Below are 18,431 nucleotides of genomic sequence, written 5' to 3' on the forward strand. Positions count from 1 at the left end.
ATAATTAGGTGAGAGAGGGCATAAATATGAAAATAAGATCAAATACATTGGGAAATAATTAATTAATATATTAAAGAGGACTCTATAATATTATACTGTTTAATATATAAATCAAGTTATGAATATAAGAAATATATAAATATATATTAATATCAATCAAGTTAAGTGTCACTAATAGGTGACTCTTTCTTATTTCACTGCTTTCTTATTTTATTTACACTTATATACTATAAGGTTTTTGTGTATTTTCTGTGTAGGTTGTTTATTTAAAATAAAAAAAAACGCCTTAGTAATCTGTCTGATCCTATTTTTAAGAATTATATCCTATGTTATACTTTAATCAGAATCCAAAACTACTTATCATCATCGTTAAGCGATGTTATTGTTTATTTTAAACTCGGAAGGGTACAATCCAATTTGATTATTCAAGTAAAGTTAAAACTGTACGGTATTAAGTTTTATTTTCATTAAATACAAAATTTAAATTGCAATTGAAGTATATTGTTGGTTTTAAAATTATTCTAAATACCACGCGGCATAATTTGAATATTATTTTTATTGTTTTCAATACAAACTGAATTATAAATATATTTCAACATAAAAAAAACCACAAACAAATGAATATTTGTTAAGAATAACAATGAATCTGATGAGAGGATTTGATTAATTAAAACCATAAAACGTATTGCCATTACCGATGTATTAATATTGTTTTTATTTTTCGTATTTTTCTCTGTTTTTAAATTAAATTTACAAGACTATAATGCAATTAAATGTAAAAACAAATTAGTATTTTTTGATGCACACAAGTCGTAAAAAGTGTTATCGAAGTGCTGCTGGCAGGATATTATCGTGACGCTGGTGTGGTCCAGGGGTGCACGTTTGCGGGGGGTGCAACTTAAGCAGCCATTTTTCTATACCATTTCATCGTGGTGCATAGGGGGGGGGGGGGGGATAATTATATTCGCAAAGGCCGTGACGAGTGCTCAGCGCGATTTTGATTACACTGTAATAGTCAATCGTTTATTAGGAAAAAGATAATGTTATTATGATTTTACTTAAACGTGATTTGATTCCACGTGTTGTGATACTGATGTGCACGTTATTGTAATATTATTACTATATACTAATATTACGTAAAAAAAATGTACTTTACTTTACATAATAATGTCGAGAAGGAAAATACAATTTATTCCGATCATTAAAAAATAACAACTATAATATCCTAAAAATTGGCGACTGTGAAACGTAGAGTCGTTATAAAGCCGACGCCACCGCGGCCTTTGTGCGAACGAAATAAAAAGTGTATATCTACACTGCACAAATTGCCCTTATAACTGCCGATAAAAATCTAACGTTTTTCAAATGAAATTATCAAACGAAACACACTATTACGCGACCTGCCCCTGCAGTATAATATTATCTAATCATCGATGTACAACTCACATCTATAAATAGTACAATATATTACAGCGGTTCTTAGACTTTTGTAGATCACGGACCCCCGATGAAAGATCTTTAGAAATCGCGGACCCCCTTACCAAATTTTTTTCGAACACCTTTTTTTTTCACAAAACGTCTCATGTCATCATAACCAAAATTATAACAATTATTTTATATTACAAATTACATAAGTAGACATCACAAAACGTACACATTTATGGTTGTTTTTATATTACAGTTATTTTTTTATAAAAATGTAATATAAAACTATGATTGAGTGCGATCGATCAACTGCACTCAGTGACAGTAAATATAAGACTGCCGAGACTACAGTGCTGTACGCATGTCCATTTCATATGAACAAGGAAAACTGATTACTTAATAAGTATTAATAATACAATTTTATTTGGTGTAGAATCTAAATATGATATGTGAAAAAAAAATTAGAATAATAATCCAACAATATTGTCGTATTAATGCACTCGCGTGTCACTTATTGACGTCAATGTCATGTGTTGAGGCTGCCGCGGACCATAGGTTAAGAACCGCTGCAATATAATATATATCAAGGGCGTATCTGTGGGGGGGGGTCCAGTGGTCTGGACACCCTCTCCCCGAAATTTCTTCAATGTGTCTAATTTTTTTAACCAAATATCAAAACCTAAATTCAATAAAATTACAATATACGTGTTTTGGACCCCCCCCCCCTCCCCCGAAAAAAATTTCTAGATACGGCCCTGATATTACACATTGTATATTTAGATAATTTATGTACGACGTAAGGGTTTTTTTTTTTTCACTTCTGTCATTATATTATATACGCACACTATGTGCAGAGTGAATAATCATCAACAGTTCACGCGAATCTCACTTATATATTACACCAGCCGCGGTCATTCATCAATTATTCAACGGGCAATAGGAGAAGGAAAAAAAAACGGTTTCGACCGCGATAAAGGAGTAAAGGACTAAGGGTACGCGTCTTGTGGCGTATATATTTATTATAATACACTTGCTGCGCGTCCAGTAAAAGGCCGGATTTTATTACACGGACCGATGAGCCTTTAAAGGTTTTATCACCGTGTGGTCCGGTGGTCCCGGACAAAAATATGACAATGAAAAACGTATCATCTATAAATTGAATCCATATTTTTTGACACGCCGCAAGCATTTAGGTCCTCGCGGGGGGAAAAAAAATTCGAACGAAATTCCGGACTTTTATTTATTTTGACCGAAACTGAAACCGGTCACGCGAACATTCGATTATCGTACCTTTCCGTATAATATGTGTGCAGCATTATACTATTATAACGGTGTGACGTATCGTAGGTCGTAGGCATACTGCAGTGTGACGAATGATAACAATAGGTAATTTATCGATTAAAAAAACTTACAAGTTGAAAATATGTAAACGGACTCAACCACTGATAATTATTAGTACGTCTAGTTTTAAATAAAACGCGCTGTTTAATTAATTATATACGATTTACGGTAAATATAGTACGTTTGTATGTTTTACCAACAGTCTAGACAAACACAATTTATGTGTGACGTATCAAAATAATGAAAATATAGTATTAACTAAAAAATGCACGACATCGTACGAAATATAATTAAAAAATTGTCGTGCATTCTGGTCTGTTAAAATTTTAACGCTCTCTAAAAATATATTACAATTTTTAAATAGCATTGTGTTTTTAATTTTAAATAAAATCGTTAAAATAATTCTAGCAAATCCGAAAGGTATAAGTTAAAAATAATGTTGTAAAAGCGTAACTTTGGTATACTATTAGAAATGTTGTACCGGAAGAACACGACTAGGCATATTATACTATTTACGAATATTAAAATATATAGTAATTCATTTTTTTTTTTTTATAACGTGTGATATGACGCAGCTAGCTTTTATTTGTTGACATCAAACTATTACATTAAAGATCGTTACTGCGAGTAACGTCATAAAATAAACAAAGAACATTATTATTCAGATGAAAAAAAGCCATGTTCATTATACCGGGAGTAAAATGTTATATGAGTAATGTATATATATATATGACATTGTCACATTATTCTAGAAAACATTTTGAACATATATAATAATATAGTGTATAAATTTATATAAATTTAGATACAACGGCATGCGTCACTCGGAATTATTATCATTTTTTCGATTAGGCGATCTCATACCCAGTATAGTGAAATTCATAAATATATAAATATTATAATGTCATATAGCTGAGTGCACTAATAAGCTTGTATAACTAAAATAGGTACCTACACTAAATGCTAATAATAAATCATTATCCAATTATAGTGCTATTAAATAGGAAGTTATATTTACCTAAATTAATTATTTTTCGATTTTTTTTTAACCATCATTAATTATACTACTTATATTGAGTAGGTAATTAAAAACAAGATGTGACTTAATAAGTAATATAAATACGATTCATAAATGTATAATATCATAGTATCGTATCATATTATTATATCTTTCGACAAGAGTTGAAGTGCAGAAATCATGTAAAATTACTATAAATATTACTACAATATGGTATTTGAAAATAAACTTTTAAGAACTTTAATTGCAGAAACAATGTAACCACTAAAGTAATAGTTAAAATTTCTCACCAGAGTACTTATTACATTATTACATTTTATTTCTGTCATGAGTTGGAATAACTGGTTTTTTTTTTTTTTTATTTCAAACTTTTAAATGCTTGTATTAATAGCACAGCCTGTATTTGGAAGAGGCAATATAACATTTATATAAAAAGAAAATCAATAACTTATACGAGTTATTTATGTTTCAGTAGAATTGTTCTATTTGAACAATAAGTTTTTTAATAACAGTTATATCAGAATGATGGGTACAACCATGTGGTCCACGGATTTAATGATGCCATTATGCCATCAACCTCCTAAACTATGTGTAGTGATCGTCCAAGCTTTTTGAAGTAAGCAAATATAAATTATTGTTCCTATCATACTTTGTTTAGTTTGAATGGCTGAAATAATTATGTTTACATTTGTGGGCAGTAGGTAGTTACGCGGATTCGATCCATACGTAATAAAATGAATGACCAAATTAACCATTATATTACACAGATAAGTCACGGTTATATAATTGTATGTGTGTATTATTATTATGTCCACGTAAAATGTAAGTCCTATTTTAAAACTTAATGGTTACAAATATATTTTAAGCAGTGAAATGTAAATCTATATCTAAAGTAACTTTGTTTGCGAAAATAAGCAAATATATTCTTACTAAAAAAACATTACAACTAATATTATATGATTCATTAATTTCTGCCATATCATGAAATGTAAACTCACTTATTGTTCACTATTTTACAGCTAACTTAGCTTAATTTCAAAATCAAACTATATCTACATTTATTATATGTACCTTCCCAAAATGTTATAAGATCAATATTATTATAAATTACTTTGTATTTTCGGGGTAATCAACTGAGTTTATTATTTTCCCAGACCATCATAATATATTATGATAAAATAAAAGCTACTTTTGTTCAGAGAACTTCAATCGATATGAACGGTCGTTGGGACATTAAAAAACCAGTATAGTAATTAAAACGCACGACAATATTAATCATAGTAAGTGCGAATTTATAAAATTACGTTTTTAATTTAGTATACCTTCATAGGGAGAATAAATGAATAGAGATAATGTATTCAGATCAGTTGGGTTGATAAAAATTCCACGCCATCAATCCATATACTTTCCAGACGAAATGGACAATCGTTGAAATAGAACGTTTAAAAATGTCAATCAAGATTGATTCGCAAGCTTCCAGGAGTAAGTTTTTCGAATAAGGAATGGAGTGTACATCAATAATCATATGATGGTGTGTGCGAACAAAAGGTCACCAGCTACTATAATGCACTGCAATCGTCCTTAAATCTCAGAACAAAGAATACACGTTTCAAATTATATACTAAAACAATGATATATTGTATTGCATTGCAATAGTCATTTGTGATATTTGCATTTAAATTTTCTTCAACTGTGTTAAATTCTGTTTTAAAGTGGGTGTGAATTTTTTTTGTAAAATGTATATTATTTAAACGCTCAAACCGAATTGGCCAAAAAGAGTGGTGCTACTACAATCGCATTTTTGTCGTATAGACAAAGGTGAAAATTAGGGGGTGGGGGAAATTAGGGGCTAAGAACTCAAGCTTATTCAATATTTTTACCATGGCCCTTTCCCCCAAAATCTCAAACACTATATGAGCATATGCGTGTAAGCAAACGGAAATTTTAGGCGTGGATTTTTGGTTGTAACCATTATTTGTTGATATTAAACGTAATTTTATACTTAAAACACCTTAGAATCCTTCAAAAATTATACTATTCTAAACCCTATTGAGGTTATTAAACCAATGGAAATCTCTATGCGGCGAGCGATAAATTAAAAACACCATCTGGATTAATCAAATATTTATAATATAGTATTGTAAGGTTAAAGTCAAATAGGAACATATTATAATAACTATCTATTAATAATCTTACAATTTGCTTGCACTACCTATAATTTTCTTATTAATGGTTAAAAATAAATCGAGTTCACAATGTCCATATTATAGTATAAGATGTAATATATATATACATGATTTTAAATTAATTTATCCTTGTACAATATTATATAGGTCAGAAATATAATATTGTACAAAGAGCCAAACAGTTTTAATAAATTGAATTTCAATAGAAAACTTCATTTTATTTCTGCTTAGACACTAATTTTTAAATATTGTACACGAAATTTCTCAAATTTCTTTTTTTTCTCTTCGCTCAATAAAATGAAAATATAAAAAATGTTATACGTTATAATATAAAATTGATCAGCAAACTTATACGACATGTATGGTTTGTCTTACCTTGTGCTTTATCCTACGTACCAATAACATATTATATAGATACCTATGATGCTCTGTCGGCATCCTGCTTCAACAATAATAACTTGCACTGATTTTATTACATTATTAATGTATTGTTCTATCAGTAATATGGTCAGTTGAACTAAGTTTTTCCAAAAGCATAGCATTTTATATTATAAGACAATATTAAAGTATAAAGGCTTTGAGCACTACTCGCTAAACTCAAAAATCCACCCACAGTATTTTATTTTATTTGTAGATTGTTCCATAGAAAGAGTATACAAACAATTTTTTTAATATAATTTAATTATATTAAGAGTGGGTGTTGATGATACAATAGACAGGGATTTTATATGAAAAACAAACCATTCGAAAAATAAAGCATTTCTTTTGGCAGAGGTCCACTACAGAAATCGACGAGGAAAAATATATATATCACACGTATACTTAAAACTTAAGTTTGTATTAATCAATAGATAAGAAGTATCGATTATTTATTTTAATTTTTTATTGTGTTAGTGTAATTATAAGAAACCAATCTTTGAACTCAGAATTTAGACATACGCTGGTACATTAATCTATATACATATTACATTCATACATAAAAATGCTAAATATACATAATATCCTCGTAACTTGGAGCGAAAAGTGCCAATGTCATATAACATGGAAAGTCAAAGTTCTGATTGAAGGTGTACCTCGCCAATAAATATGTCACTGTAATGGATGTGTTCAATCCGATTTAAATGAATAATGATAAATCGTAGCATATGATAAACGGGTCTTATAGTGAAGATAAAATATTATAATATAATAATTATTTATTATTATAATGTTATTCCATATTATAATATGACTAGCTGTTACTAACTTCTAAGTCAATACCACGTAATCGCGTTTCATAGTACGAATAGTTTCGTTGTATAAATAGCTTAAGATTAATCTAAATATTTTGAAAATGTTTTTGTTTGTAGAATATGATATGCTTAAGGTAATGGTGAAAGTTTAAAGCCTCTACGATTAATGTGTTTTGAATTACAACACGATAACTAAAATCGTTGGATAAAAAAATTTGTTTTTCGTTTATGTATCCAATTTCATCGACGTTTCACCATCAAATGTTTGTAACAAAATGGTGACTGCCTACGTATTATTGACATTTTTAAATAGTGTAAGGTAACAACTAGGTAATGGAGAATCTCAAATAAAATTTTTAAGATTTATGAGTTTATGACCTAGAAACAACAAACTTAAGTTGACTTAAATTAAAGTGTTTAATTATAGCTTAAAAATGTTTATATAATTTTTATTTTACTGCGGTAAAGCATGATATAAAAGTATAGAGATGCTCAAACGATCAAATAAAATCTACTTAAATACTAAATTATACGGTAGGGAGAGTTCTATCTTGTTGAGTATACCTATATGTATACCGGCGGTGACGACGAATTTGATTGGGGCTGAGATAGAGTTGGGGTCCTGGTTGAGTGATTCAGCGAGGGATTCCGGAAGCATAGAATTTTCTCTGTCCCGGGCGTATGTATGGCATTCGGTGAAAATAATATGTTTGATATCAATACGGATGCCTCAGACAATGCATATAAAGACGTCCTCTTTGGTCGTTATGAAATGATGAGCAATTTTCATTTGGCCGATTCTCAGTCTACAGTGATGATGAATTTGAAGATTCTGGACAATTCGAGAGGGAGAGGTCATTAATATTATTATATCTGACTGACTTCGTGTAGTTTGGTGGATTTATATCATTATTTTACATACGTGCTTGATTTAATAATAATAATATCAATAATGACGCGTTTTGTATTACGAATTTGTCCTTTTTTTATCATATTATTTTAAACTGGAGTGTTTTTTTAGCGTGGCAGTTTTATGAGCATTTATATTTCGACATCGACAGCCCTCAATAATTTCCGGCTAACGCGTACGTACAATCCACTAGCAATAATGCATTTGAAACAGTATTTTGTAATATCGTCTTATTTTCACACAATTGTCATATGTATACTTACTGACTTATGTGTTCGGTAGTTTGGTGTGTAGAAATGCAAAAAAAAAGAAACATAATATTATATTCGTACCTACATGGAATACCGGAAAAATAAACCTACGAAAGCGTCATGTACCTAGTTTGCCTATCCATGACGCCGTATTGATAATATTTTATTACCGAACGCATTAAAAGGATTCGACCGGTTTCGAAGAGCTTAATATGGGCGATTATCCAAGTGCGTACATTTGGACTGTGTAAATTTGTAAAACTGATCATTAACGTGTGTGAACCGGTCCAAAAGAAATTGTGGGGAGCGCTCCCGTACAAGTCACCACCACTGTGACGTCGCGCACGTATGTACTCTTTTTGTCAATCCTACTGAGGGACCAAATAATGCGTTAAGACTTCTGAAAAATTATTTGAACTCATGAATATGTCCACTAGAAATCGATCAGGCCAAATTTTAAGATTTTTGATTTCAATTTCGAATAAACAATATCGGCTTAAATAATGCCATAATTTATAAACATTCAAACCAAATATGTATTAGAGTTGGGAAACGCAATTTAAAACAGTGGCCCGATCGAACTCAAGTTTACATAATATAACAAATAATTCGAATCACTTTTCAGAAGTATAATTGAATTACTATACTCTGTCCTTTTGCAATCCCCTTAAAAATAAACAACAACACTAAAGATAATACCCTATGATATGATGATATGATAACTTATTTTACACACATTTAGTTTACCTAGCCTAAAATAATTTATATCCACGTTAAAATATATTGTATAATAAAAAAAATAAATAAAAAAAAAATATGTATTAATCTTAATTTTAATTATAGCATCTGCATGAATAATGTAAATATTATAATATGATATTTTCACAATCTTTAAATTGTACATTTGAATAATAAATTACAGTTTTGCGTTTCAATAAATTTAAACGCTTGTAATAAAATAAAAAAATAATACAAATGTTATACATTCAAAAAAAGAAATTAATTAAATGATATACTTACTCAAGTATCTATTTGTGGATATTTAATTGTACATCAAACTAAAAATAATTGCAAAAACATAATAAAATTATTATAAAATATATTATGACAACTATAAACACAGAAGCCCTAAAAAAAATAATATTTTTTTCGAGCTCGTCATCATTATGAATGGATCACTCTTAAAAAATTACTTGTTCCGTTAGACATTTCACATGACATGACGTAATCAATCCAAGCCGAATAAATATAGCTAGGTTATAACTATTTTAATGAAAATAGCAACTCGAGACTAGAGAGATCGCTACACGGGTATCAGTGTCCAACAACTGAAAATATTTTCATAATACGCCATATATATATATATAGGTAATGCCAATCTTAGAACATTTTTTCCTACAAATAACAATTAAAAAATAATCACAAATATTATTTGCACTTGTACGCGTAATAATATAATAGCGGTATACACATAATGTTTGATTTTTAAATTCAAATACAATTCTTAAGTTTGTAATTATATTTATTTCAGTGAAACCAACCAAGTTTGCAATTATTTTATTTACACAATCGAACGCGGCGACGTTCGCGAAAACTAATAACTGGATGATATATCAATATTGTAACTCGCTCGAGTTGTGTAACTTAATTTATTATATAACTTAACGAGAACACGTCACCTATAGAAATCTTGTTTTACCATTGAGATATATATATATATATATATAATATGTACGATTCAAATATTTCGTTTGCCATATTATAGACTAACGACATATTCAGTGGTGCCGAACACGGATATCGACTGGTGAAAATTCCGCTGAACTATTTATGGGTGGGTCAGGTGGGCGGGCGGGTGATAAAAGTGATCAGTCTTTGGTGGTATTATCGATATCCAAAAGCCGTGTATCGTGATTGTGATGCACTATTCCAGAGTAGCTAAACATTTTTAGGTGTGGGTCTAACACGAGCATTTTTCGTACGAAATGATAAAACTACTACGGTCCACGACCGTGGTTAATTACCAATGTTCAAAAGAACCCTATGCGCCTCTCGTCGGGTCAATATGTTTTATATTATATTCCAGCCATTTCTCAGTGAATAAAAAACATATTCAAACGTTTTCCGTTACAAGTGCGGGGTCTCAAGTATTGTATAACATGTAGGCACGTATCGCGTTGTTTTCAACGGCAGAAAGCGTTATTAGTTGAAGTTTAATCCACACGTCGTAATATACGTCCTCCATTCACTGATTCCGATCAAATCCTTTCGTCCAACACAATGCACTATATAACTCAACGCATACCTTTGATTTCGTATTTGGGTGAGCGAATTCAATTAATTTTACTGCCATCACTTTTCCACTTGTTCTTCCCGCGAATTTAGGTATACTATTTTGTTCAAAATTCCATTTCGACGCTTGAGCGAAAAAAAAAAAAGAAGTATACAGAAAAGAAAAATCACAATATATGTACCTTAATGACTCAAAGTTCAACGACGATTTTCGTTTTCGTTATTTATATTATTTGAGTGGTCTCTCGGTAATTCCATATCGTTACGCGGCGTCGTCCGCCGAGTGCATTATTCGACATTATTTACACTATACGATAATAGACAATACTGACGATGATCATCAATCAAAATATGTCCACGTGGGTGCCTAAAACAAAACAAAAAAAACATAGTTATTAGCATCGCCGCATAATATGCCCTGCACAACTGTTGTGGGAGTTCGAGCGATCATGATTTTAGTATAAAATATAATAATATACAATTGTCAGTATTTGGCGACGTGCAATTTAATCGCGGGCATTTACCATGTTGAAATTCAAAAAATAAACAAAGGTTTCAGATTTTTCGAATAGATGTAACAACAATTTTTTTTTTACTGACAAACAATAAAATATAATTATTATTCCTGTAAAATCTTGAATTGAAAAACATGCATAAAGAATGTAATATAAGAAACTCTTTCTTCAAAAGTTCAACTATCAAACATTGCCTGTCGAGATCGCAATAAAAGGAGCTTTATAAAAAAAAAAATGAAAATACCGGATCACTTTTGAACGAAAAATGCATTTGTTCAAAGGCAGTCAGAACAGTAACAATCATTTTCAGCGGTACACAGAACTATGTAAAAAGTCTACACAATATATGTTCAACAAACGTATATTTACAGAACGCTGTGAGGGAAAATCTCTTTATACAGATAGTACCGTCTTTTTAATCCTAAAATCCGATTGAAATGCTGACCGATTGTTTGAAATTATTTTCAATCTTATTTTTTTAGATAATAATAAAAACTGTCATTTCGTTTTCAATGACCGTATACATCAATACTATACATATTGTATTTACAAAATATTTTAGAGCTGTTAGAAATAGAATTACCTTATTCTGACTTATATAGTATAGACTATATGTTTAATAACGATTGCGTGTGTATAAAAAAATAATTTAAGGTTCTTATATTACGATATGCATATTATATATTATTAGATCGATTGTTTGAAAAACGTTTCAGTTTAAAGAAACCCCGACTTGCAACCAAAGTTATTATTTTTCTAGGTATGAAAATTACCTACTAATTTATACGAATTTATGATAATATTGAATAAATCATGTGAGTTTCCGTGGAAAAACAAAATGCACAGGTCAATAATAATGGTCATACTACACTCATATACTTCGTTCAACAGGAAGAAAAGTAGTTTAAAAATGTATTAATTGTTGGTGTTAGATTGTATCCAACCACAATAATTTGTAAAATATAATATAGTTTATAACCGATTTTTCGACATATTAATTCGAGTTCATTGTCCATCCGATATAATTTTCCAGTTCGTGTGTAAGACGGGTAATTTATTCCATTTCGCGATTTGTCGAATATTCTACGTGTAATTTTATCGCAGAAACGAGACGTTTATCGGTCCCTGAAAAGATATAGTAATCTAGGCTTATTTCGTTTTAACCCTGCAAACAGCGTCCATTTATTAAAATTAATCAAAGTACAACTTTACTCGTGAATATTTAACCATTTTTTTTCAAATTTGTATCAATAAACTATTTCAAAAATTGTATAGATTTTAGAGGTAGTACTAATAATAGAGGCTCTCTATATATATTTATTAATTACTGCTATTATGTTAGTAACTTTTAAGAATAATTACATTTTTTGTAAAATAACTAATACGAAAAACAATTTTAAATATTCAACAAAAATGCGTGGATCGGTATTCCATAAAATAACAATTTATTAATAATATATTCTCATAGGTATGCGAAGAGTGTGTTGCTCGACGACCACCCCTCACCGTAATCGTATACCACGTTCGACCATAATATATTATGGTGTAATTTTTTTTAAATATATATATAATACGAGCGGATATTTTTCATTATGATAATAATATAACATGTGTATAAGATTCGTAAAACAAATACAGCTGAATGAGGGGTATTATGCGCAACCTTCAATATAATGCTCGAATGCTCAGATGAGTAGCTTATTCAGCGGTCAGTGGTCAATGTGGTCAGTAAATAATATTATGCGGGTGGTATGATAATATTGCACAATACGAACGCGTTTGCATATTAAAATTTTTACTTCGTCAACAACAATAATGTTTACGTGTACCCAATTTAATGTACAATTTCTAAATCTTAACATGGAAAAATTATAATTTCTGTACGTTTCAAGATCATATATAGATAACAAACTCGTATATACTTGTCCAGCATCACTATTATTGTACTAGGTGACTTCAGTTATTTACCTTCAGCCTGACACACGAATAGCGAACAAACCCGACTTTGATTATGGTCGTAATATTATATACCTACCTACTCACGTCCAATTCGAATTTGCTGAAAACGTGAAACTATTTTTATCGTAACATGTTTCGTGCAACGAACACCACAGATGTACAACAGCTGTACAATATCAGAATACAATAGGAAACTAGAAAATCGATCATTCCGATGTATATTGTTACGAGGTGAGATGTACAATTGTGTACGTGCAATATAGAAGCAGGTACCTACCCTTTGGTCATTATTTATAAAAACCCGCCTGGTAAAAAAGAACTTTGTATTTTATCATTTATTATACTTTCTTATATTTAAATTGGAACTAGAAATTAATAATAATTAGTAATCATATATTCATATTATGGTTCGCATCCACGGCTCTATTGTGATATTATTATGCCATACGCACATTCGACTGTCGAATAAGAAGCAATTTCCCCGCGTAGGTAATAATAATCTACCGAACGATGAACATCAAACGTACAATTTGAATTTATAACCTATACTTATATGAAGTACAAGTAATCGGATCATATATTGATATGTGTAAAAAAAAGTATATGATTTCGTGGATGTTTTAGTGAAAAGTGCGCCTCGGTTTATATAATGGGTCGTATTATGTTAAATTCATAGCCCCAAATTCATGTCTCTACGTGTCTAACTTCGGTCAAAAATTCTATAAACTTTATGAATTAATGTCACCTTAACTACCATTATTATTATTTATTACACATAGGAACCAAATATCCTGAGACCAGACTAGAAATATTCTAAAATGTAATTAAGTACCTGTATATAGTAAATAAGTTGTTTCGTACCATAACTATCGGCAAGTAAGGGACAAGGGGTGTCCAACCTATTTCAACTAATGAGTTACACTTATAACATTTAAAGATGTAGTGGTGATCGACGATCGAACACTATTTATTTTTAATACTTTACCATACATTTTTTGTTAAATTATAAGTTCCCTATAATTAAATATACTTATGTGCCTTCGTATTATTAATTAGTCGCTTATATTTATAATAATATTATTACAATTTATAATAATGGCATCGAGTTATAACTGACAATAGAAAAGTATTTCAGTGGTATGGCAATGAACTACGTGATACAACGTGATCGCAGTAACGCAGCCTGCATAACAATATATCTCGTTGATTTTATTTTCATCTATCTTTTTTTTTTATATAATATTGTATCTAGATTACGAATATGATCGACCGATAATAGTAATGAAAATTGATAGGTCGGTCGCCTGTCACCGTCAATTAACCCTTTGAATAATACATAATTGGTTTGTATTCAATTTTAATTTTTTCTACTAAAAAACACAAATGTAATCATACATAAATCAAAAAAATAAACAAACGGTCAAATTTGAATATTTACGAATTGTAAAGAAATTTTAATTATTCAAATAAATGGTAATATAAAGAAATTTGGTGAAAAATAAAATATTTTTAAACATACCCATGATTTGTGAAGCTCTATTAATCATAGTCCATAGACATTTCTAATTCTGTAAAAATACGTTGGAAAATGACCTTGTATCACTTATAAAAATTCGGACTTAACTACTTGTACTACCTGATGAAACCTGGAACGCTGGAACCATAATAGTTCACTAACCAAAATTGTTTAGGACTCAACTATAATGAAGTACTACCTTCGAAAACCGCTAGAGTCGCGGACTCAACTTGGATATACAGCTAAAATAATAGGTATGTATACTTTGAAAAAAAGTAATACTACAAATAGTAAGTAATATTACAAATTGCCACTGAAATACGGCTTCGAGACAAAAAAAAAAATTGTCGACATTTTAACGAAGACATACGAATATATCGAATATAATATTATATAACAATGCTCATTACCTGATGAAACGGTACATTACGTGACACGAATTATTGTAATTACGTTATCATGTACAAATTCGCTATTATTAGTTATCACTTTATTTGGTTTATTTGAAAAAGCTTGATGTAGATAATACCCAAAATATTTGACGTCAAGTGCCTAATTATAAAATAAAGCATAAATTAATAGCAAATAATAAACCAACATTTCGCGTTACACTCTACCGCACGTCAAGTGTCTGCTATAGAAAATCCACTTATCCGAGAAAACAATACCGAATTACTGTCAACACTCTACATTATATAACACAACATTAACAAAACAGATCAAGAAGTGTAAAATTTAATACACCAGGAGTCGGTACCGAACAAAAGGCCAAAACCCGGATCCACCAGCCCATTACCTTCCCAGCCCACATTGATAGGAATACTTATCATAATAAAACCTAGTAATAGGAATGAACATAATAATAAAATAATACCTTCTATATAAAACCGAAAATAGCATAAATTCTCTGAGGAGAAGCATTAACGAAGTTAAAAACAATACTTGGTCCCGAACACAATATAATAGTACATATACTACACTGTACAGACACAATTAACAATTGATATTAAAATGTACAACTTATACAGTACCTACAGTAATAATATTATGAATAGCCTATTTAGTGAATTTATTTACTGTATATTTTAAAATAATAACTTTTTAAATATATCACTAAAACTAAAAATTACGCTTACTCTGGACAAAAACACAATCGATATAATTCAATGAAACGTAAGTTTTTCACGTGCAATGTAGATATTAATCGTATCTTTCAAAACTTAAACCTCACAGCTGATAATATGTTTCTAAGTTATTTCTAAGTTACCAATTTAAAAAACGGACATACAGCTAAAACAGTTTTAACAGTTTAAACGTTTAAAAAAAGGGAACAGAACAACAGCTAACTGCAAAGTAAACTATTGGGTAAGAAAACAATGTAAAAGTGAGAAACTTCCACTGCAAAAGCTCTGACATAACTACAGTAAATTAAAAAACAACTTCATACTACTTATTACTTACTATAACATTTAAAGGGAGGAATACACTTTAATTTTACTTTACATGACGTACACTCCTGGTACCAATGGGTTCTCTACTGGATACCGATAAAATTAAAATAATGCAACACCCTCCAACGTTTTATTTGTCCGAGTGACTTTAATAGCTGTAATATTATGCAAATCGCAAGACTTACCGAAGAGCGTGTAAAAATAATCGAATATTTGTTACTATAGTCTTCTATAGACGACGGAATAGAAAATATGTTTTAACAGTTATGAGATTTCATAGGACAAAACATCTCTATGGCCACCGACCACTATATATAACAATAAGCCTATTGGGCGGTACATTATAAAACAAACTTTGTGCTCACGCTTGAGTTGGTAAGCATTATTGATATTCTTATGCTTCTATATTGTTCTATGGTGGAAACGGCCATTGTCCAATTAGCATTTAAATGCAATCAAATGACTAAAATAGAATCCGTAAACATGTGAAACCTCCAAAATCCAAACTAGGAAATTTTTCAATCTCATTTAATTGAATTCGATCTGCCTCCGAAAAACAATAACACGCAAACAATTAATATCGATGATAGATTACACAATATTATACATTATAACATTATGGTTGGGAAACACAAACGTTGAAGTAAAAATACTATTTAAATGAATTAAAATATTTCTACAGCGACCAATCTTGTTGAGATAATATAAAAATAAGGAAACAACTATTTTGATTTTTGATGCAGAATAACCAATTAATCTTTCCACTAACCACATCACAATTGAAGAAATTTGAAATACCGTCGGGTATAGGTCACTAACTTTTTTTTAAAATCTACAAACAATGATAAAACCTTGTAGGTGCTCAAATAGAGCAAATCTGAACAGAGCTTACATATGGGATACCTTAAAATATATAATATTTATTAAGAGTTGGTTACATTTTAAACGTGTATTATGCGGTGTTCGTGGTTTTCTTTAACAATATTTGGAAATTTCAAAAATATGATGCTCATATTAGAAGAATAATTTGAATTTCAGTCTAAATAATAAATATGATACACTATATTATTATACAGTGTTAAAAAAAATCATTCAATACATATGCAACACATATTTTTGTATTATGGTACTTAAACTATACAAACATAAAACCATTACCGATTAAACTCTATACTGATAAACTCTCTGAAAAAAAAAAAAAAAAATTCACCAGTAAACAGCAGTAGTGTGTAGTTTGTACAATGCAATGTATCATATTCAACAATAACGAGGATTATACACGAGTATAAAAACTATAGAAACGTCAAACTACGCTTCCGAAAATCACAGCCTCGTATTTTTTTTTTGTTTTATCGATCGTTAAAAACATCAACCACAAAGGTCTAACATTTTACAAGACGGTTAGGGTTTTACAAATATTATGAGACGGTTACCTACGTAGTTACAAGTTACATTTTTTTCCAAATTAAATTGTACTGCGTACAGGTCGTCCGTTTTTCTAAAGAAATTGCTCATATTGTTGATGTTTTCTGCGTTCGGACCTAATTATGCCGTTCCACATTGGATGTGATGTTGTATTTCCTGAGGTTACCAATACATTAATTGTAGTGGCTATTACATTATTATGTGTTGAACCTCGTATGAGTTGTACCCCATTTGTAGTTTAAAATGATCGTGGATTCCCGATCCAAAGAAATTTTAATTCACCTACACATTCTATCACACTCGGATAACGTCTTATAGTAATATAATAAGCTAAAAGTTTATTTCTGCTAACGTGAATTTTATAACGTGAACTAATTCTCGGTGAAAAAATCACCGCGATTTCGACTTAACTAAATAAAACGTATTATAACTAAAAATAAACAACTCTGCAAATTTGATTGCGCTCGATATGATAGAATATGGATTTATTTCCTACTATATTATGTAAATTGGCAGTTCGAGTTTACCCGCTTGCAATAAGACACAAATTCATTCATAATATTATAATAATTGCGCAGTAATATTCTTTGTGTTGTTTTATGTCATTAAAAAAACGTTTAATTCAATTTAACGTTATTCAACCGCTTACGCACCAAAATAATATTAAGAATTTATTATTTTCTAAGAATATTATACTATGTCGTTGAAAGCTAGAAGTATTCGTAGCCGGCATTGTATAAATGCGATACAATTTCTTTGTACTCGCTATATAAGAGGGGAAAAACCAATTTAGTCTGTAGAATTTTTTCGTCTTCGTGATATCACTCCAATGCATGGTATATTATAAAACATATTTGAACGCGCGTGCATATATTTTGATCGATATATATCCAGACGACTGGCATAATAA

General features: G+C 30.0%; 1 protein-coding gene across 1 annotated transcript in view; it reads right to left on the reverse strand.

Moving 5' to 3' along the window:
• LOC132940211 (tachykinin-like peptides receptor 99D) overlaps positions 1-18,431 on the reverse strand; it is a 266,534-nt gene that overhangs the window by 202,949 nt on the left and 45,154 nt on the right. The window contains exon 2 of the mRNA XM_061007685.1: positions 10,838-11,022. The gene's annotated coding sequence lies outside the window, so the exon portion shown is untranslated. The remainder of the gene's footprint in view (positions 1-10,837; positions 11,023-18,431) is intronic.

This window comes from Metopolophium dirhodum, chromosome 3, assembly GCF_019925205.1.
Source record: "Metopolophium dirhodum isolate CAU chromosome 3, ASM1992520v1, whole genome shotgun sequence".
In the NCBI taxonomy this organism is placed as follows: domain Eukaryota; kingdom Metazoa; phylum Arthropoda; class Insecta; order Hemiptera; family Aphididae; genus Metopolophium; species Metopolophium dirhodum.